The 23,126-nt window shown below is 37.8% G+C and overlaps 1 protein-coding gene across 7 annotated transcripts in view; it reads right to left on the reverse strand.

Moving 5' to 3' along the window:
- SOX5 (SRY-box transcription factor 5) overlaps positions 1 to 23,126 on the reverse strand; it is a 1,177,820-nt gene that overhangs the window by 771,451 nt on the left and 383,243 nt on the right. For all 7 annotated transcript variants that reach the window (XM_070371195.1, XM_070371198.1, XM_070371200.1 and 4 more), the window contains one exon: positions 2,226 to 2,286. The gene's annotated coding sequence lies outside the window, so the exon portion shown is untranslated. The remainder of the gene's footprint in view (positions 1 to 2,225; positions 2,287 to 23,126) is intronic.

A 23,126-nucleotide genomic window follows, 5' to 3' on the forward strand; every position in this document is an offset into this window, starting at 1 on the left:
GACAATCTTTCAACATAGCAAGCATGCTCCTTATACTCGCTCTTCCCAATGACTATATATCTTCACTCATATCTCTAAACACTTCCCCCTCTCATGCTGCACTCAGGTCTGTGCTCCACTCTCTCCTTAGCAGAAAGGCTTTCCCTAGACATGGTACTGGATACAGTCTCCCATCATTCTGTATTTATTCTGCTTTATTTTTTCCTTAGTATGTATCCCTATTAACATATACATTAAATTTTTCATTTTAGGTGTTCCTTCACTAGAATGAAAGCTCCAGGAAGGAAGGAACTTCTGTTGTATGAATGAATGAATGAATGATCATCTTTTCATTTCATCCAACTAAATAGGAAACTTCTCCAGAGACACAACAGTAAAAAAAAAAAAAAAAAAAAACTTAATGTTCTTGAGTTCTTTGAATATCAGTGCAAAGTGAAGTACAAGTATCAGTGGCATTCCTTATCAAAATACATACTGGTGAAGATGACATAGGACGATGATAGTTTCTTATCTGCATGTACAATGTTGGGGGCAGAACTGTTTGAGTTCCACAGCTGTAAAGCACACAATGCACTATATTTGCATCATGTCAAGAAACACAGATTTATCTCTGCTACTAATATTTCCTGTGACAGTGGGAGGCAATGTAGGTTTGTAAAACAGGTGAATTAGACTGAGGCTCTCTCTATCCTTCAAGACTATCAGGAATCTATGAGGTATTTGTCTCTTCCTTCTTGATTTTGCTTCTAAACATGCAAAACTCAAACAACAACTGTGTTCAACTTAAGGTCAATATATACATAACAGCCAGTGTCCAAGAAAATTCACCACCGTTGGGTTTCAGTATGCTTCTTTCTAATGTTTAGTCCAATGATAGTTACAGATTGAAAGTCAAGAGATGTTAACTACCAGAAAACTCCTTATGAAAGTATCACCCAAAAGTGCTTCTCAACTCTTTAAGAATCACTGCAGACATACTTATAAACCCAATTTCTTGGGCATATCATTGTAAACACAGCTTTTTGAAGGACTCTTACCTAATTTAGCTAAGAGCAGAGATCTGAGTATATACGATGCATCAAGATGCACTTGCAATTATCTTTCCTTTAAGCTGGAGGGTGGTATTCTCACAAGATACATAATAAAAATCTGTCTAGTTCTTAATGCTAGAAAATGACTAAATCTCTGAAGCATCCAAGCAGAAGAACTTTAAGTTGAGCTCCATTCTGAATAAACCATTTCACTTGAAGAGATGTGATCAGACTGAAGAACAAACTCATTTATCTGGGTGATGAAACATGAAAAAAAATACTGGTAGCTGCTCTCCAGGAGACCTGGGTGTCGAGACACTAAGTCAAACTCCAGGAGACTTGTGGAAGTGGTAACACTGGAGGGCTTATAAGAGAGGACCACCAAGCTTCTATAAATAACTAAGCCATAGTAGCAAGACTTATCACCACTGATTAAGACAACACAGGGAGGATTCCCTGAAGCAAGAAATCAGTCATCACAGGTCGTCAGTCATTCATGGTGACTCTCAGGACCATGGGGACTGCAGAGACCAACATGGCTGTGCCCAGCTTACTGAGGAGTGTGACTTACCCTAAACTTTCCATATTAGATGACAAAAGCCCACAGTAGACCCTTTGACTATTGAGATTGTTCTATCTACAGATAAATTATTTAATTAACCTTCACTTTATATATGGCAGCCAACATTCAGTAGTTAAAATTAGCATTAGTAAACAGACTCTAAGAATATTGTGAGTTCTTAGAGGTGTCCTTGCACCGAGAGAATACAACAGAAAAGAAAGGAAACTTGACTTTCATGACCCAAGTGTTCTCCCATTACAATTACATAAGTAATGACATTTTATATGTTTTAAGGTTTTGATTCTGAAAAAGTCATGGAAAAGTCTTCATTTCAAAACTATTCAAATAATATTCACATTAGATAGATAACAGAAATCAGGGTAACTCTGAATCTTATTAGGTAAGAAAATTTCCTTTGTTCCTGAAAATCTCTTCAAACTACTTTTTACCTTCAAATTTTAAAAAGAGAAGGCCCAAGTGCTGGACCTATTATACAAAGGCTCCAGTAGGTAGCTGCAACACTGAAGACCACACCAAATAATCACAGATAAGAAATAAACAAGTGGCAAGAGATCAAAAATTCCAAAATTAATGAAAAGAATGATCAGCAAATGATAATGTAATATCCTGACCTGCTGAGTCTCCAATCTCTCCCACTCCTGATGTCCTTGATATTATCTACTTCTTGCAATGCTGAGAAAAAGAAAAAAGAAAGAAATGTACTTAGTGACAAATCAAAATAATTTCAAAAATACTCAGGTGAAAAAAAATAAATTTTACAAAGGGAATTAAAGAAGATTTCTACTACATAACTTTGGAAGAAATATTAAGTAATTTCACTGTAAAACTTTTTTCTAGACCAGATTTATCCTAACAATGCAAAGTTGATTTTGCATCTAAATATCAAATAATATAACACATTTAATACTATATTAATAAAAGATAAAACCATATGATCACTTCTATAGATGCCGAAAAGCATTTGAAAAATACCAATACCCTTTCATGAAATAAACATTCAAAAAGCTTCCCTGGTGGCTCAGATGGTAAGGAATCTGCCTGCAATGCAGGAGACCTGGGTTTGACCCCTGGGTTGGGGAGATCCCTTGGAGAAGGGGCTGGCTATACACTCCAGCATTCTTGCCTGGAGAATTCCATGGAGAGAAGAGAGTGGCAGGCTACAGTCCATGAGGTCGCAAAGAATCGGACATAGCTAAATGACTTTCACTTTCACTCCTCAACCTAATACGGAGCAACTATGAAAACCTCACAACTATCATACTTAGTAGTAAAAGACTGACTGATTTCCCCCTGCTATCAGAAATAAGACAATAGTACCCACTCATATCACTTCTATTCAAGATTAAAAGGGAGGCTACGTTCAGGTATAAATCGCATCCAGATTGAAAAGGAAAAAGTAAATTATCTCTATTTGTAGTCAATGTTATTTTTATCTAGAAAATCCTAAGTATTGACATTTTATTTTTAAAAGATGATTAAAAGTAATGAACACTATTAAAACTAATGTAAGGTTGCAGGATACTTGATCAATACATAAAAGTCAATTGGATTTGTATGTACTAGTAATAAACACTCCAAAAATAAAATTAAGAAAGCATTTCCCTTACAACACGAAAAAATAAGATGCTTAAGTATAAATTTAATAAGTGGAGGATTTGCATATTAAAAATTAAAACACTACTGAAAGAAATGAAAGAATATCTAAGAAAGATGAAAAGGCACCCCACATTCATGCATCAGAGAAGTTAATATTCTTAGCATGAAGTACTCCACAAACTGATCAGTGTGTCTAACACAATCTCTATCAAAATTTTAGCTGGGCTTTTTGGTAAAAACTGACAGACTGTCCTTAAAATTCATACGGAATGCAAGAGATCCAGTACACCTAAAACAATCCTATGAGAGAAAAAAAGTTGGGGAATACATCCTTCACAACTTCCAAACTAAAGCCAAAGCTACAGTAATCAAGACAGTGTGGTACTGGTATAAGGACACAAATACAGATAAACGACATAAAATTGAGAGTATAGGAACAAACCTTGACATTTATGGTCAATCAATTTTGACACACTTGCCCAGACAATTCAGTGGGGGGCGGGGGGAGAGGTAGGGAACAGTTACAGTATGACAAAAAAAAAATAAATCTAGTCTTTGTTCCTGGTTCTTGACAGGCAGCTTTGAAAACCCTTGGAATTCTCTGAGTGATAGGTATGACTTCGTTATGCTAGTGACATGACCCTTAAGAGGATTCCCAGACCGCTTCAGGCTGGGGTAGGATATCAGAAAAAGCAGGCAAGTGATTCGAGGGCTGGAACACTGAGACACCTCCCACCCCCAACCCCTGACCTTCTCCCCTACACTGACTTCTAGGGGGAGGAGACCAAGAGGCTGGAGACTGAGTGTACTGACATGACCAATGACTAAGCCAGAACACATCTATAATTATGTCAATAAAAGCTCCAAACAACAATCCCAGAATTTCCTTCCTGTGAACAGAATGATGTTCAAGGAGGATGGCACACCCTGCCTCCACAAGACAGAGACTCTTCACCAAAACCCTTTTAGACGTGTCCTCTACCTCTTCTGTTCATCTGAATCCCTTACAATAAAAGTCATCATAAGTAAGCACATTCATGGATTCTATGAATCATTCTAGTGCATTACTGAGCCTGAAGAAGTGTCATGGGAATTCCTAAGTCTATATCCAATTCACCCTGGGAAAAGTCTTCCTTGCCTGGGGACCCCACTTGTAGCTGTCTTCTGAAGTAAGGGTAGTCTATCTGGGGACCTTACCCATTAGCTTGTGACTGGTGCTAACTCTAAATAGTTAGCATCAGATTGATTGGAATGATGAACACATTGGAATATAATCATTTTTCCAACAACTGGTCCTGGGAAAATTGGATATCCATATTCAAAAGAATGGAATTAGATTCATACTTCAAAATCATATAAAAATTAATTCAAACTGAATCATATAAATAAATGTAAGAACTAAAGATCATAACGCTATTAGAAGAAAGCATAAATTTTTGTAACCCTGAGTTTGGCAATGATTTTTCAAATATAACACCAACAGATAAAATAAATAACAAAAGAAAAAAATGATAAATTGAATTACATCAAAATACAAAATCTTTGTTTCAAAGTACACCATCAAGAAAGTGAAAAGGTAACCTACAGAATGGGAGAAAATATTTACAAATCATAGATCTGATACAGGACTTGTATACAAAATATAGAAAGAACTCTTACAACTCTACATTAAAAAGTCAAACAAACCAATTAAAAAATAAGCAAAGAATCTGAATAAACATTTTACCAGAATAGGTATAAAAATTGTCAATTAGAACATGAAAGATACTCAACATTAGGTAAATGCAAGCCAAAATCACAATGATATGCTACGTCACATCAACTGGGATGGTTATTTTTTTTGGGGGGGGGATGGTTATTTTTTAAAAAAGATAATAACAAGTGCTGCTAAGGGTATAGAGAAAAGGGTATAGAGAAATTGGAAAAAACATACATCACAGATAAGAATGTGAAATTCTTCAAGTGTTTTGCAAAATAGTTTGGCAGTTCCCAAAAGGTTATAGAGAGTTACCATATGAGCCAGCAAGTCCACTCCTATGTTCATACACAGAGAAATGAAACATATGTCCATACAAAAACTTGTACTCAAATGTAATCCCACTTAGAATAGCCAAAATGTGGCAACAGTCTAAATGTCCATCAACTGATGAATGAGCAAACAAAATGTAATATATCCATACAGTGACATATTATTCAGTCATATAAAGGAATGAAGTATGTTACAACATGGATAATCTTTGAAAATATTATACCAAATGAAAGAAGCCAGTAACAAAAGACCACACATTGTATGATTTCATTTTTAAGAAATGTCCAGAATAGGTAAATTTATAAAGACACTGAGCAGTTAGCAGTTCCTTAGAGTTACAGGGAGAAGAGACTTGTGAAGTAATAGCTGCTGCTGCTGCTGCTAAGTCTCTTCAGTCGTGTCCTACTCTGTGAGACCCCAGAGACGGCAGCCCACCAGCCTCCCCGTCCCTGGGATTCTCCAGGCAAGAATACTGGAGTGGGTTGCCATTTCCTTCTCCAATGCATGAAAGTGAAAAGTGAAAGTGAAGTCGCTCAGTCATGTCCGACTCTTCGATACCCCATGGACTGCAGCCCCACCAGGCTTCTCCATCCATGGGATTTTCCAGGCAAGAGTACTGGAGTGTGGTGCCATTGCCTTCTCCGGGGAGTATGTTAATGAATATGTAGCTTCTTTTTGTTAGATGAAAATGTTCTAAAGTTATATTGTGGTAATACTGAACTTCTCCTTAAATTTACTGAAAAACACTGAATTGCACACTTTTAAATTAGTGGATTGTATAGTATATAAATTATAAATCAAAAAAGCAAGTTTAAAAAATTTCATAGATAAAGCAAAGGCACATTAACACATTAATCCCACATTTAAAAGGAAAATTACCCACATCTGTCTTGAAAAGTCTATGTTCAGATGATACAAAAGATATTTAATATTTTGATAGGTATTCCTTGACCAATAACATTAATAGCATGTCAAGATTAAAAACCAATAATAAAATAAAAGGAAAGCATTCTACTTTTAAATTAGTCTTCAGAAATTAGTCTTTCAATAGGACTTTCAAGTGTGGCTACTGAAAATTAAAAGTGGTCCAAATTTTTTGGAAAAATTTGAATCATCTATACCAGCAATCTTATACATGTTCATCCCAGTGTGATAGTTGCTCAGTCATGTCTGGATCTTTGCGATCCCGTGAAGTGTAACCCCTTAGGCTTCTCTGTGCATGTAATTCTCCAGGCAAGGATGCTGGAATGGGTTAGTCATTCCCTTCTCCCAATGATCTTCCCAATCCAGGGGTTGAACCCAGGTCTCCCACATTGCAGGCAGATTCTCTACCGTCTGAGCCACCAGGGAAGCCTGCACACGTTCTTATGTAATTTCATTTCTGGAAAATACATACTGAATAAAGAATTCCAAAAACAAGAAAAGGTATGCACAAATATATTCATCTAGAAATTATTAGCAACATAAAAATAGAGTGAGTCAAAGTGGCTAACAATAGAGCATTGGTTAAATAAACTATAGATTATCTCCTTACTAATTTGCTGAGGAAAAGAGGCTTAATAATTAGCAGAACCCAGATTCACATACAAATTCCTTTGACTCCAGCATCCAAAAGTTTCTAAACACTAATTTTGTTCCAAAATATTAATGTTCTGAAAGATTAATTCTGGTTAATAGACCAAAGATCAGTAGTTTATATAACTAATGATACATACACAGGCTCACATACAAGATACAAAAACAACTCAAAAAAGAAATGCCAAAATGTTACAATGTTAGTTTTAGAATAGAAAAGTTTCTTAGTTTCTTTTGCTAATTTACATTTTTTAAACATTTTTCCAGTAAATTATATAACTTTCATAGTAACAAAAAGGTTACTAAATAGAATATCAAAACTTTTATACAAAATGTACACTGCTATTTAAGTGTGCCGATAAAACAGCTTTGAAAAGGTTCTGAGTTGGCACCTAGTGCCCTTTTAATAACCCCATATTCCTCCCCAGAACACAGACATCCACTGGAGTACTCCATCCAGGTCTATTTTCTAAATATTAACCAAGACTTTAAAAAAATAACTAACTTATTTTTATCCACTAGACACTTCATCTACACTGGCTCTTTACTTCACAACCACTCTATGAAATGTGCATAATTAGCACATAGCAAAGGAGGACACTGAAACTTATTTGCTCATAGTCACATGGTCAGCATGTGGCAGAGATAACAATGAGGTATCATCTCACATCTGCCAGAATGGCTATTATCAAAAAGTCTACAAATAACAAATGTTAGAAAAGGTATGGAGAAAAGAGGACCCTTGTACACTATGGATACACTATGGAGGTGCCTCAAAAAACTAAAAATAGAACCACCATATAATCTGGAAATTCCACTCCTGGGTATATATCTGGGAAAAAAAGGACAAGACTAACTGGATAAGATACATGCACCTCAATGTTCACAGCAGCACTATTTAAAATAGTTAAAACACAGAAGCAACCAAAATGCCCCAAAAGATGATTGGAATATTACTCAGCCATGTAATTTGAGTGATGTGGATGGACATAGAAAATATTATACTCGGTGAGATAAGTCAGACAGAAAAAGACAAACACTGTATGGTATCATTTATATGTGGAATCTACAAAAATACTAATGAGTGAATATTCAAAATGAAAACAGACTCACAGATACAGAAAATAAACTTGTTGTTACCAAAGGGGAGAAGGCAGGGGGAGCAACAAATTAGGGGTATGTGATGGCATTACCGACTTGATGGACCTGAGTTTGAGTGAACTCCGGGAATTGGTGATGGACAGGGAGGCCTGGCGTGCTGCAATTCATGGGGTTGCAAAGAGTCGGACACGACTGAGCGACTGAACTGAACTGATTAACAGATACAAACTACAATGTATAAAACAGATAAGCAACAAGGATATATTGTATAGCACAGGGAATTACAGCCAGTATCTTATAATAACCTATAATGGAATATAGTTTGCAAAATTACTGAATCACTATTCCTCTCTTTACACCTGAAATAATACAGTATTATAAGTAAACTATACTTCAACTAAAATTTCTTGAGGTGCCATCGCCTTCTCGGAATAGACCACATGCTGCTGCAGCTGCTAGGTCGCTTCAGTCGTGTCTGACTCTGTGTGACCCCATAGACAGCAGCCCACCAGGCTCCCCCGTCCCTGGGATTCTCCAGGCAAGAACACTGGAGTGGGTTGCCATTTCCTTCTCCAATGCATGAAAGTGAAAAGTGAAAGTGAAATCGCTCAGTCGTGTCCGACTCTAGCAACCCCATGGACTGCAGCCCACCAGGCTCCTCCGTCCATGGGATTTTCCAGGCAAGAGTACTGGAGTGGGGTGCCATTGCCTTCTCCATAGACCACATAGACAACTTCAAAAGATACTTGTCCATGTATCAGTTCCCTGTTGCCTTCTCAAGTGCTGGCCAATATGTCAAACAAAGTAACTGTTACTAACATGGATGTGAGCTAGTCAGATTAAACTGGGAAAAGTACAAAAATTGGAGGCACTCTCCCACCACCTGTCACTATCCCTTCTTCCTTTGATTTGCTGCATAGCACTTATTATCTCTAAAACTGTTGGTTTTTTATCTTTTAATGACCTTGCCAATTTTGTTCATTGCTTTACCTTTTGCACCTAGAACAGTGCCTGATTTAAACTGGAGTTCAAGAAATACTTAGAAGATGAATAAACAAATGTACTTAGAAACAGATGCAAATTTCTCTCTTTCCGAAGCCATATGTCTCTTGCCAAATCAAATAGCCTCTCATTTTTTAGTCTTTTACTTTAATTATGCTTGATGGCACAGTACATGTCAAATCTTTAGTTTCCCCAGCCAGGAATCAGACCTGTGCCCCATGCATTGGAAACTCAGATTATCAACCACTGGACCACCAGAGAAGCCCCCGACATCTCAGCTTTTATATGTCTGCTTCTTTAATGCAATACTGCTCAAGGCTGTTATGAGTTTAAATTCATTCATTCAAAAACTATTTATTGAGCACCTATTACACGCCAAACATTATTCTAAGCAATGCAATAGTAGCACGGAACAAAACAGACAAGAATCGCTTATGCAGCTCATAGTCTGGTGAGGGAAGATAAACAAGAATGTAACATAAAATATTAGATTCTGACAAGTACTCTGGAGACAAACAGCTTTGGGTAGCAATCTGAGAGGAGGAGTCACAGTTTTAAGCAGAGTAACTGAGAAAGAGGACATTTGAATACAGAGGTGAGGGAGTGAGAGGTACATATCAGAAAAGGAACTTTCAGTCAACAGGAAAAGCATGCTGGCATGACTGTATTTTCAGAGTGGTTGCAGTGCCATGAGTGATGAATGAGTATGAAGAAATGAGGTCAGATAAGTGAGGCAGGGAAAAGGACAGACTGCGTCAGGCCTATATGCCATTGGAAAGATATTAGCTTTTATTCCTAGAAAAATTAGCAGTCTTTGGAGGGCTTTGAACAGAAGTAGGATATTCTATGGCTAAAGTTTTTAATGGGCTCAGTATCTCTCAACAGAATTGCTACTGGCATTTTGGGTGGCCAGCTCCCCTCTGTCCTGACCTTCAAGCACACAGCATGTCATTTAGCATCTCTAAGCTCAGCTCACCTACTGCCAGTAGTAATCCCCAGAAATTCTGACAACTAAAAATGGCCGCACTTATTTCCAAAGCTCTCTTAAGAATAGACCATGGTAGTGGAGAGTCTGTTTTAATCTTCCATACTTTATGTCATCTTGAGCTAAAGTGAGAGTGGTAAATTAGAATACATATTTTTTAGAGATAGGATTTGCAAATGGATTGGATATGAGTGTGAGTTCTGTTCTTCACTGAAATTATGAAGACAATGTATGGAATTGATCTGGTGAAGAAAGCAGGCATTCAGTCAAGAAAAGCAAAAAAACTGCTATGTAAAAGCAGATATATCTATATTTTATGCAAATAATTTTGTGAAATGAAATAATGAGCAGTCCTGAACTGATGGATTTTGTTACATTTTATGAAGTGTATTTTACGAAGGAATAGAGTTAACAGAAATAAACATTAGATAAATAAATGAATAAATGGTTGCTAATTAATAGTAGTCTATTAACTAGTCTACGCAATTTGATTATATCAAGAAAATTGTCGTGTGTTTTTTTATATATAACCCAAAGGAATGAATTTAATTGTGGGATTTAGAACAATAAATGGTGTGTGAGTAGGCAGGCTTTTAATGCTGTTAAAATCCCACCAGGCCCTCGTTGCTTGGAGTAGATGCCCTACAGTGAGATTAGACACTGCCTTGGGAAAACAGTGAGTGCCACAACTCTCCTGTGTGAACCACCAATTCCAACCTATGGAGTCAACTAGTCAATACATGCAACCTTTACTACATTCATGGCCATTTAAGGATTTCAGAGAAAAGCTGTGTTCAAACGTTGTTCAGCTCCTCTTTACTGGTAGAGTTGAGTCATTCTTCCATAGACAGAACAAATGATCGGAATCAACACAATAACTGATAGATGCAAACATACAATTTAGAGTTGCTGGGAGGAAGTGTCCAATTGCATCACCGCTAGAACCTTATCCCTAGGAGTAGCATCCTGCTTGCTTGCCAAAGTAGAAAAGCAGCATTTTGAACAGCAATGCTCATCGCATAAATCTGAAGATTCTTTCTAAATGTGTTAAATCACCAAACCCACATAGTTAGAACAATTTTATTCTCTTTGGATTTATACCACACTTAGGAACATTCTGCTTCAATATTTTCTATCAATATTCCCTATGATTTGTTACAGGGGAGGGATTTGTATTCCAACAGAAGTCTCTATACACACAGGTACAAATGCATGCTTCCTTCAGAACACAGCATCATTTTCCAGCCTATTGTTAGACACTCTCTTATTCTCAATAACATTAGTGGAGGGGAATTGAATGTAATTCTTCAGTCAAGTTCCATCTCCAATCACCAGTTAGCGAAAAGAAGTCAGAAGGTTCATACAAAGGTGGTTGCTTGAACTAAAGTGGGAAGGAACATGATAAATAAGTACCAGTGGCCGACAGATGCCCTACAGGCTTCACATTGTTGTTTGAGGGGAAGGACATAGTGTGTCATAATGAATTACCATTAATTTGAGCCAGCAGTACTGTTAGATTGAGCCCAGCAACCCAGGATGACAAACAGCGCCTGCAAGATCATCTAATGAGGGGACAAGACTGCTCCAGTAGTGCCGCTTCACTCAATTAGTGGACAAGGCTTTTAATGCCGCTCTGCACAACTAAAGCAATTTTGATTACTTAGAGCTAAGTCTCCATTTAGAATGTTTTGGAAGCTGAAACAGGGTTTCTTCCTTTTTTTTTTCCTAATATAATTTAGCTTGAGACTATTTGAATGGTAATAAGCTATTTGAAAGCCAATCACATTATTTCTTATTTTTCCCTAAGTAATATTGAAATATATTTTTTAAAAGTTCAAATGATAGAATTTACTCTAGTAAATGAAATGTAAATAAGATAGCAAATGATTAAGGATATGCAGAGGGTGTTTGTGTGTGTGTGTGTGGTGTGTGTATGTGCGTGTGTGTGTGCGTGTGTGCATGCAGCACTGTGTGTGTCTGTGCCAGAATTACAGTTGGTGAATTTCATTTCATCAGCCAACATTATCAGGAGGGTTGCATATTTATTCTATATATCCACATTTTTAAAAAATTCCAGATCTTGCCTTCTTTGGCTGGGAACACTTATATTTCAGATCTTTTGATATGGGGAACTGACTTTTCCACTTCATTATTTTTTTCACTATGTCACTGCATGATGAAAAGCACTGAGAAGCACAATGGTACGACTTTCTTTAATAACGTGATCATTGACTTATAACTAAAACCTTACCCTCTCAGAGTCTCCTTAGGCTTCCTAAAATTCCTTTCATTCTCATTAGAAACATACAGGGTGCTCACTCTATACATCATTCTATCATCTTCCAGCTTTTTACCCACTATGTGTATTTAATCCTTGGTCTGCTTATACTGTGTGAAATTCTATGAAATTTTACCTTTATAGACAGAAAGTCATTAGATTAAAAAAACATGACTCAAGTCCTTAATGAATTATGCAAGACACACAGTAGGTACTCATAAAATTTTATTACACTGAACACAAATACTACAGATAAAAAAAGTGAACATCAAGATTTTTCATAGAGAACCCTTCTTCCTTTGCTTCCCTTAGATGAGGAGTAACATCAGGATCAAGAGTTAATAAGGAGAAACTATAGCTATATCTACCCATTGCCAAAATCAAAGCAAGGGTGGGGAATTTTTTAAAAATCCATGGCCTAAAGTAGGCCCCATAAAACCCAACTTTAAAATGATACACATCTTCATATCTTTGTTTACAAAATAGCCCACATGAACACGTAGAATCAGAATCATCCAGGGCAGATGCTAACAAATTTTTAAAAATTTCTTTAATACTTTGAACCACTGGAAAACCAACTGGTTGAATAAATAAGAAACAATCAGATATTTTTTCTTCTTCCTTTCCATAGGCATATTTAATTTTCTCAAAATAATTTTAATAATTTCTACTTTCTTGACTCCTAAAAGATTAACTTGTAAAGCATGTTGCACTCCTAGGGAGCTACTCATGTATTAGTAGAAAATGGTATATTACTAGCATTGTTTGTGCTGTAAGTACAAATTAAAAAGAAAAAACAATATGACTCAGGAATCAAGTAATACTTTCAATAATGTGTTACATTGTTAACAGTCTCTCTTCACTTAGACACTGGCAAAATATATGCCCTGATTCTGTACCGGACCTTGTCCCAGAGTACATGATATGAAATCACATCATTGATTCAAATTATTGCCAAGGTTGATAAAACCTTAGTCACTAAGTCTGTCCAACTCTTTGCAACATAATGGACTGCAGCATACCAGGCTCCTCTGTCCTCCACTCTCACAAAGTTTACTGAAATTCATGTCCATTGAGTCGGTGATGCTATCTAACCCTCTCATCCTCTGCCAAACTCTTCTCCTTTTGCCAATCTTTTCTAGCACCAAGGTCTTTTCCTATGAGTTGGCTCTTAGCATCAGATGGAAAAAGTAATGTTTCCTAAGGCCCACTTGACTACACACTCCAGGATGTCTAGCTCTAGGTGAGTGACCACACCACTGTGGTCATCCAGGTCATTAAGACCTTTTTGTTACAGTTCTTCTGTATATTCTTGCCACTTCTCCTTAATCTCTTCTGTTTCTGTCCTTACCACTTTTGCCCTTTATCATGCCTGTCCTTTCAAGAAATGTTCCCTTGATATCTCCAATTTTCTTGAAGAAATCTCTAGTATATCCCATTCTACTGTTTTCCTCTATTTTTTTTTCATTGTTCATTTAAGAAGGCCTTCTTATCTCTACTTGTTCTTCTATGGAACTCTGCACTCAGTCAGGTATATCTTTCCCTTTCTCCCTTGCTTTGTGCTTCTCTTCTTTCCTCAGTTATTTGTAAAGCCTCCTCAGATAATCAGTCACTTTGCCTTTTTGCATTTCTTTCTCTTTGGGGTGATTTTGGTCACTACCTCCTGTACAAGGTTACGAAATTCTGTCCATAGTGCTTCAGTCACTCTGTCTACCAGACCTAATCTGTTGAATCAATTCATCACCTCCACTGTATAATCATAAGGGATTTGATTTAGGTCATACCTGAATGGCCTACTGGTCTTCCCTACTTTCTTCAATTTAAGCCTGAACTTTGCAATAAGGAACTCATGATCTGAGCCACAGTCAGATCTCGCTTTTTCTGACTCTTGCTTTTACTGACTATACAGAGTTTCTCCACACTCTGCTGCAAAGAACATAATCATAGTTTCACTTATTCTCCTCTCTTGACAAAAGGAGTAATATGAGAAAGGGAAAATGTATCCATATTAGTTGTAGAAATTAAAGATAAATAAAATGTGAAGATTAAATAGGAAAGTAGCAGTAATATTTATAATTCAGTAAGTATCAATCTCTTAAATGCTTCCCCCTTCACTTTCTCTTTGTCCTCTAGTACAGTAATGGTCCAAAGTATCACCAACAATGATCACCATTCAGCTTTCCATCAATGTTAGTAACTAATACCATACATATTTTCCATCCTTGTTGATTAAATTTTATTTCTTAAATATATATGATATTTGCATAGCCAAAACTATATATACAGGTAACTCCCACATGTGAGTGTGTATGTATGTGTGTGTGAGCACACTCAGTCATGTCTGACTCTTTGCAGCCCCATGGACTGTAGCCCACTGGGTTCCTCTATCCATGGGATTTTCCAGGCAAGAACACTGGAATGGGTTGCCATTTCCTCCTCCAGGGGACCTTCCTGACCAACGATCTTCAGGACCTGGGGATTGAACCAGCGTCTTCTGAGTCTCCTACATTGGCAGGCAGTTCTTTACCACTAGCGCCACCTGGGAAGATCTTAGGAGACTTAGTTCCATCTCTATCACTTCTATTTATTCCCTCTAACACATTATATGCAATTATTTTCATTAATTCTGGCTTATTCTTCCTGTATTTCTTTTTGTAAAAATAAGCTAATATATGTATTTATTCTTATTTGCCCTTCTTTCTAATGCAAAAAAAAGCATATTGTCTCCAATCTTTGAAGTTTCAAAAAATTTTTATATAAATATATTCTAGAAATGTCTCCATGTTCATGCATAGAAACCTTCCACATTATTTTTTAGAATTGCATGTTACTTGTATGGACATTCTTTAATTTATTAAACAGGTCTTTTATGAATGGGGATTTAGGTTATTTCTAATATTTGGAATTGCAAATAATGTTACAATTAATAAACTGAAATAATCTTGTTAACTCCTCATGTAATTCTCAAGAAACCACTGGTGGGTCAGGAGGTTGCCTTGATCTACTTCAGCTGGTGTCAACTGATATCACATTTCTGACATGGGAGAGGAGTACAGTTAGGAAGCCTGAATTAACTGTGATGCTTTTACTGAAGCTCAAATTTATTCCTAGTCTTGAATATAGATATTCATGAGTAAAACAACCATGAAATAGTTTTGGTTTATATGAAGGGACAGAAAATGAATTTTAGAACTTTTTTAAATTTTTCTTTGTTTCACAAGACTTTCTTGATATGCTAAAGTAATCTAAATCACTAGAAATCCTAAAAACATAAGAACCAGAAAACATTCTCTTTTATACAAACATCTAGGTAGCAAGGAGCAACCCTTAACTTTCCTTACATTTAGAATCTTAGGAGCTTGAAAGTAGTCATTGAATGAATGAATAAATGAGTGAATGAATTATTGAATCTACTGGACCCAGCAAAAGTCTGACATTAAAGCTTGGAAACAATCTGGAGGAAATATAAGCCTGAGCTATTGTTCTGAAGGCAGGCATATGTACTTAGCAATAGCTTTGTTCCACTCTTCCAAAAATAAGGCAGCCTATAAATAATACCGGAGAAGGCAATGGCACCCTACTCCAGTACTCTTGCCTGGAAAACCCCATGGATGGAGGAGCCTGGTAGGCTGCAGTCTATGGGGTCGCTGAGGGTCAGACCCGACTGAGCGACTTCACTTTCACTTTTCACTTTCATGCATTGGAGAAGGAAATGGCAACCCACTCCAGTGTTCTTGCCTAGAGAATCCCAGGAATGGGGGAGCCTGGTGGGCTGCCATCTATGGGGTCCCACAGAGTCGGACATGACTGAAGTGACTTAGCAGCAGCATGAATAGTGCTCAGGTCGTCTTTGCTGCAGCCCTGATGTAATGGATGGACATGAGTCTCAGTTTGTGGCTTGAGGTCACAGTGGTCACATTCCCCACTGTTGTTGTAACCATTGAAGGAATGATGACTAATGGCTTTGAGAAAGAGTAGAAGTTAGACAATAAGTCCAGAGAAAACTTCCAGCAGCAAGAAGATGTACTTGACAAGTGCCTTTGAGGCATCACACCCTTGCTGGAGGGACCAGAGATTCCTCAGAGGAGAAGAAGAAAAAGAGAAGAAAAAAAGAATGGTTGTGTTAGTGTCTGCCAAAAAAATAAAACTCTGAGAAATCCCCGAGAGAACCCAGAGGATGGTAAAATGTACCTTTCCTAAGACTGCCGCTGATTTTACCTTTGCCCTTGGAGTAGAATGAAGTGAAGTGAAAGCCGCTCAGTCATGTCCAACTTTTTGCAACACCATGGACTGTAGCCCACCAGGCTCCTCTGTCCAAGGAATTTTCCAGGCAAGAATACTGGAGTGGGTATCCATTTCCTTCTCCAGGGGATCTTCCCAACCCAGGGATCAAACCTGCAATGCAGGAATCTCCTGCATTGCAGGCAGATTCTTTACCATCTGAACCACCAGGAAAGCCCTTGGTAGAATGGAGTAGAATGAAGTACAGCTAATGTTCAGAGGAAAACCCAGGGATTTTAATAAAGATGATGAAATAGGTTAAATCTTTTGCAACAAGACTTGATTTTTAATACCAGATTTTGTTATTCACTTGCATCATTTTTAATTCAAGTACTGACTCCCCTCTCTTCCTTTAGGGAGAAAAAAACCTGGGGTGTCAATGGCTCCTTAAGCAGCAAGATCATGGCTAATATAAGCATTTTGTTATATCATCATCTCATTATCACATGCAGGGCATTAATCGAAGCACCTCATTTAAGGTGGGAAAGAATTTGCTAAGGGAAGATGATTCAACACAGTCTCTTCCGATGAGTACTGTCATCTCCAATCCCTTTTAGGAATAGGTGGAGATGTAACTAATAATAAAGTGTGAACATTTATTAAGTTTATTCATCAATAACGTAACATGTCCCATTTTTCAAGGGTTCTAAAGTCACCATCTCATCCGTTTTTCTCTGGAACTGCCCTGTCACATCGTGATATGTACATACACTGAATTTATTTCTTTTTTAAAAGGCATCCCAGAGAGACGAGATGTGGACGGGTGTGAAGAACGGATCTGGGGAACCAAATGGGTGCAGATGCCTCCATTGACAAAGGGAAAAGGCATATGGCTTCCTTCCTTCCTGGTGTACCCAGGGCTCAGAGAGCGCTCTAGATTTCCCTGTGATAAGTGTCTGCTTGCGAGCGCCACTGGGAAGATATTTTGTATGCCACAGAAAACCAAGATGTTTGCATTCCCACCAATCCAGGGATAAGGCATTTTCCTCATACAGACACAAAACATACAGTATATGAATGTTTAATGGAGGCTAAAACTGGGAGAGGAACAGAAAACAAGAACAGAGCAGGTTAAAAAAATATCTGGTTTCTCTCTATCAAAATACTAATTAAAATTCATGTTCATGGGGATGATTATACATATGTTTTTGAACTAAAAGTCTAACCTGGCACTATTTTTTGGCCTTATTTTTGTGACAACATTTTTGTCCATATGGCATGAAGTGAATCATTTTACATCTTTTTTTAAGCTCTATGTGTTTTTCTTGTTGTCTATTCCCTCTTCTCCCACCACACACACACTGGCAGCCGCTACCAAGTTGCCAAATGCCAACTCAACCCTGCAAGCTGGCTGCGTAGAGCTATATAGTACTGGCATTTTCCTTTCTTTGCAGAAATATTCTCTCTCTTTCCCCCTCTCTCTCTCACACACACACACCACCAAAGCACCCTGAATATTCCTCCTTCATTTCCATGCAGATCTCATGGTTTCTCGGATTCTGCGCAGCTCCAGTGTGTGTGGCACTGGCTGCTGGTCTGTGCGGCGGCCTCCCCCAGCTTACGCAGTACCTCTGGCCTGCCTTCTCTATGGCACTGCGACAATTAGTGGTTCACTTAAGAACTGCTAAAAATTAATGGTTAATCAAGCCCATGTAATTAATTTAGTCACAGCAAAGTGCAAAAACCAGTATTGTCTGGTTGTCCCCCTTTCTTGCTCTCTTTTAATCATCATAATCCAGGCTCCTGCTTTCTCAGACAGAAGAATACTTCTCTGCAGCCCAGGCGTGCTGCCTGACCAGTCAGGTCCCGGATGGCACACGGTTCCTGCATGTGTTGCCTCCACAAGTAGCAGGCGCTGCTTGAGTTTTGTGTGGAAGGGCAGCTACTCTACCTAACAAATGTAACTTTAACAACAGTAAAACAACCTAATAGCTTAGCATGCCAGGGGGCTAATGTGGCGGGCCATTTACTGCTGCACTAAATAGCCCCGGCTTGATTCTCATTGCCAAGTGTCGAACTGAGAATTGCAAGGCAGGAGTACCTCCTAATTCATTAGATAAAGGGGGTCATTGCTTATAGGGCCCGGGAAACTGTAGAAGGGTAAGAAATTGAACAAAACATTCCTCCTTTCAAGCGCCATCAAAACCTGGGCTCCCTTGATCCTCAGAGTCACTGAAACATGACAGCTCTGTTCCTGGCATGCATATGCCAACTTCTAACTTTGGGCAATTGAGCTTTATTTGGCGATGTTCATCTGGAAAGAGGCTAAAAGGGGGAGGGCTCCTAGTACTACAGCTATTATTTATTCTTTGTAAATCACTTTGACACCCTTGAAACAAAAGTAACAACACAATAACAAGGTATGATTTAGCCTTGGCTGTAAAATGAGCGACTACTAAGCTGTCCTAACCAGCTATCTGCCTCCTGTGCCCTGGAAAATTCACTGTGGACAGTTGTGACCCGGCTAATAGGCTGGGCAGGAAAATGACTAATAACAATAAAAGAGAGACTCAAATTCTTGTTAGCATTGTTACATCTCATAATATTATTTGTCTTTTATTCCATTTTTTAAAAAATTTCTTCCCGATAGTTATAGAGTTCTAAGTTCAAACTGCCCTGAATAGTCACGGGAAGGTTATGTGGACAAAAATTCCCTGATCTTGTTGTCATGAATAGAAAAGAAAAATCATCAAAAATTTCCAAGGAGATCTCTAAAATGGGACATCTTTATTTCCTGAACGTTAGCCCTAAAACAACTGATTTCTCTAATTCCTGCCATCACTCAGATTGGCCTTGAATTACCTCCCAATAGGCCTCCCACATGCTTCTAGATGAGACTGTGTAATGGGGGATCTGTTAATTAACTAGAAGCAAAGTTGCGCGGTGGGGATCAAACACTGGATACGTCCTAAAACTCCCACAGAGAAGATGAAATGCAGCGCAAACTTTAAAGACTTCCCGTCATTAGCTGAGACCTTGCTGCTCCTGGCCTAGACCCCTCCTGTTTCAGAGAACAATGAGGACAATGATGGCAGAAATGAAATAGTGTGGCCAGGAACAAAGGAACTAGCTATTTACCCGTAGAAAAAGAAAGGGCTGGGGGAGGGGGGGCGGGGAGAAGAAGGGAGAACTTTCTTTTCCTGTGGTTCCTGTCTACTTTTAATTAATTTATGACTGCCAGGGAAATGCACAGAGAGCACACCCAAATGCATGGCACGGGAACACACTGTTAATATCTGTAATATCTCCTGTTTACTTCCAGGAAAAAACATGCAATGGGCTGGGGCAGAGAGAGAAATTGAGGAACAAGAGACAGGACAGGGGGCACTGAATGGAAAAGGACAAATTGCTGGACTGAACTTTCACTCCTACGATCAGGGTTCAATCTGGAAGATGATAAAAACAAAAGAAAACAAAGCAAGACCGTCCCAGGAGTAATAAATCCACCTAGATCAGATCTCAGGAAAAGAAAGGAACCTCACACAGAGGCTAAATTTTGCCATTTTTAGAGGTCTCCTAGTAATGTCCGTAGACATATACTTAAGTATTTTACTAACAAAAAGCACACATCATATTAGCAAAAGTACACACAATATTGACCTGCTGGGGTTTTTGTTGTTGTTGTTTCTTGAAGATGTAAACAGAAAAATCAAAAATCAAAAGAACTATCGAGCACTACTGAAGGACCTTGTGCTCATTTTGCATTATTTATTTTTGAAGAATTCATAACAGGAGTTTTTCCATATATCTAACCTTCAAGGCTTCCATAGGGTTAAGAGAACAAATAACAACAACAATACGGTGCACAGAGATGACGCCTTGGTTCTCTCTGCCTCGTGTAGAAGCTCTTGCTTTGAGGTGGACCAACAGGATGCACAGGGAAGCCTGGTGTGCTGCAGTCCATGGGGTCACAAAGAGTCAGACACAACTGAGTGACTGAACTGAACTGAACAGGATGAAGGGAGCCATTCTTTCAAGAGGCTCAAGGTTCTCCTCCCTTTCTTCAAATTTCATTTGAAAATAGTCACAGTAGAATTATTTTCTTTTGAAAGGTCAGTGACAAGTCTTACTTCTCTGTTTCCAAGCCCCATGCTTAGAACAATCAGTGGAAACTCAGCACATGGATGAAACAAGAAAATCCCCAGGATTATGTTTTGTGACTACTTCCCTTACTTTTCATTTATTTAATATGAAGGGTTTAGACTTAATAAGCTCAATCACAAACATAACTTGGGGAAAAAATTCTTAAGCACATAGTTCACCCAACTGAAATTACTATGTAATCAAAAAGGAGTGTAGGTTAGAGGTTTATCATTAGCTGCCTGTACATTCTAACTAGCATTAAAAACAAACAAAAAGACTCAAACTTGAAGTGACATACACATTGTCAATTATTGAGAATCTTATCTAGCATCCCCACACATGAACCCTCAAGAGTAAAGGATTCCCCAGTATGTTTCATGTTTGATGACCACGCCAGCAACCCATGATAATATGGCAGAACAGCATGATAGAATAGGAAGGAATGGGCTAGAATTATATCAATGACATGTAAAAACTAATGGTGTGTCTTAGGAAACATTATTTATTCTCCTCGGCATCAGTTTCCATGAGGATAATGTCTCCTGATTACTCTATAGGGTTGTTCAAAGTATCTAATGATAAAACATATTTCAAACACTTAAAAAACCTTCATTTTCACTTTGACACTCTCACTATTTCTAGACTAGTGAAAGTGAAAGTGAAGTCGTTCAGTCGTATCCGACTCTGCAACTACATGGACTGTAGCCTACCAGGCTCCTCTGTCCATGGGATTTTCTAGGCAATAGTACTGGAGTGGATTGCCATTTCCTTCTCCAGGGGATCTTCCCAACCCAGGGATTGAACCCAGGTCTCCCACATTGTAGACAGATGCTTTACCGTCTGAGCCACCAGGGAAGTCCTTTTGGGTCCAAAATACAAAGTATTTAGGACCTAGAAATCTATAACAGGATTACCAATTCCTTTTAGATTTCATAATTCTCTTCAAACTTTTTTAACAAGTCTAGAAAATCGATCTATGAACAATGACTTTCTGTAATTTATGCTAGTTAACTTCATCTTGTGTTCATTCATTTTTTCATGAGTTTTTTTTCTCTTGATCAATTTACTATGATATCCTGTAAGCAAGATTATACTGTTGTTTCCAAAAATACTCATGATTCCCCTAATTTCCACTTCATTCAACAATTAGCATATTTCTATTTATTCAACACTCAATTTATGCAATATTCTCTAAAACACTTAATATCTTTTGTTAATCTTTTTGCCCTTATGACAGTTTGGAGAGAATTCTAGAAATTTCCTTTACATTTAATAAGAATTCTATAGGTGGTATTAAAATAAAAATAACAAAGAACAATAAGACTGGGCCACACATGATGGCTGTTAATGTTTAAGGGCAATTTCTTAATACAAAGAGAAATCTTCTAGTACTTAATACCTTCAAAATTCAAGTAAAAAAAAACATAAAATAAATATATTCCTAAAAGATGGAGGAATCCTGATCATTAAGATTTTAATTGCTAGGGGACTTCCTTGATGGTCCAGTGGTTAAGACTTTACCTGTCAATGCAAGGAGTATGGGCTTGATGCCTTATCAGGGAGCTAAGCTCCCATATACCTCTCAGCCAAAAAAGAAAAAAACATAAAACAGAAGCAATATTATAAAAAACTCAATAAATACTTTTAAATACTTTTTAAAAATCACCAAAAAAACATTATAACTATTAAAGCAGCACTTAGAACAAAAAGGCAGGCTTGTTTCTGACTCTAAGAACAATGATAAGAGTGAACCTCTTGATTTAATTAAGCATTCTATTGGATAGCAACATAATCTGACCCCCTGGAGAAGGGAATGGCGACCCACTCCAGTACTCTTTCCTGGAGAATTCCATGGACAGAAGAGCCTGGTATGCTACAGTCCATGGGGTTGCAAAGAGTCAGACCTGACTGAGCGACCAACACACTCTTAAGAATTAGCTGGATACCACCGTCTGGTGTTCTGTTTGACATATGCTGCATTAATAATTTTAAAGCACTTTCCAGTATTTAGAAATTAAGAGAATCCATATTTCTGATACCTTTCAAAAACTTGGAAGACCTGGCAAAGTTATGCCCACCCTCTCACATGGCATCAATCTATTGGTATTACATGGAAGTTGCCCATGTGACCGGGACACATATCCAGGCCTCACCAGTTCTGTCTGGCTCCTATAGTCAGTTGAATTTTCGACACGCAAGATTTTAGAGTAGGCTTTAGGGTACTGAAGAAGTAAAATATTCAAAACCTCTTTCTCAGAACTTATTGGGTTGGCCAAAAAGTTCTTTTGAGTTTTTTTGTAATGTCTTATGGAAAAACCCAAATGAGCTTTTTAGCCATCTCAACAGATTTTATGGTTGTTCCTCTTATGCCAAGCCTTATTATAAAAGAGAAAAATGCAAAAACCAATAGAAAAATACAAGCTAATAGTCACACAAAAGAAATGAGTAAATGAATATAATGTTTAAAGTAAATGCAAAGAAAATACAATAAGGATACAAAACTTTTATGTAGTTGTTGTTTAGTCACTAACTTGTGTCCAACTCATCTGTGATGACATGGATTGTAGCCCACTAGACTCCTG

This window comes from Bos mutus, chromosome 5 (assembly GCF_027580195.1).
Source record: "Bos mutus isolate GX-2022 chromosome 5, NWIPB_WYAK_1.1, whole genome shotgun sequence".
Classification (NCBI taxonomy): Eukaryota; Metazoa; Chordata; class Mammalia; order Artiodactyla; family Bovidae; genus Bos; species Bos mutus.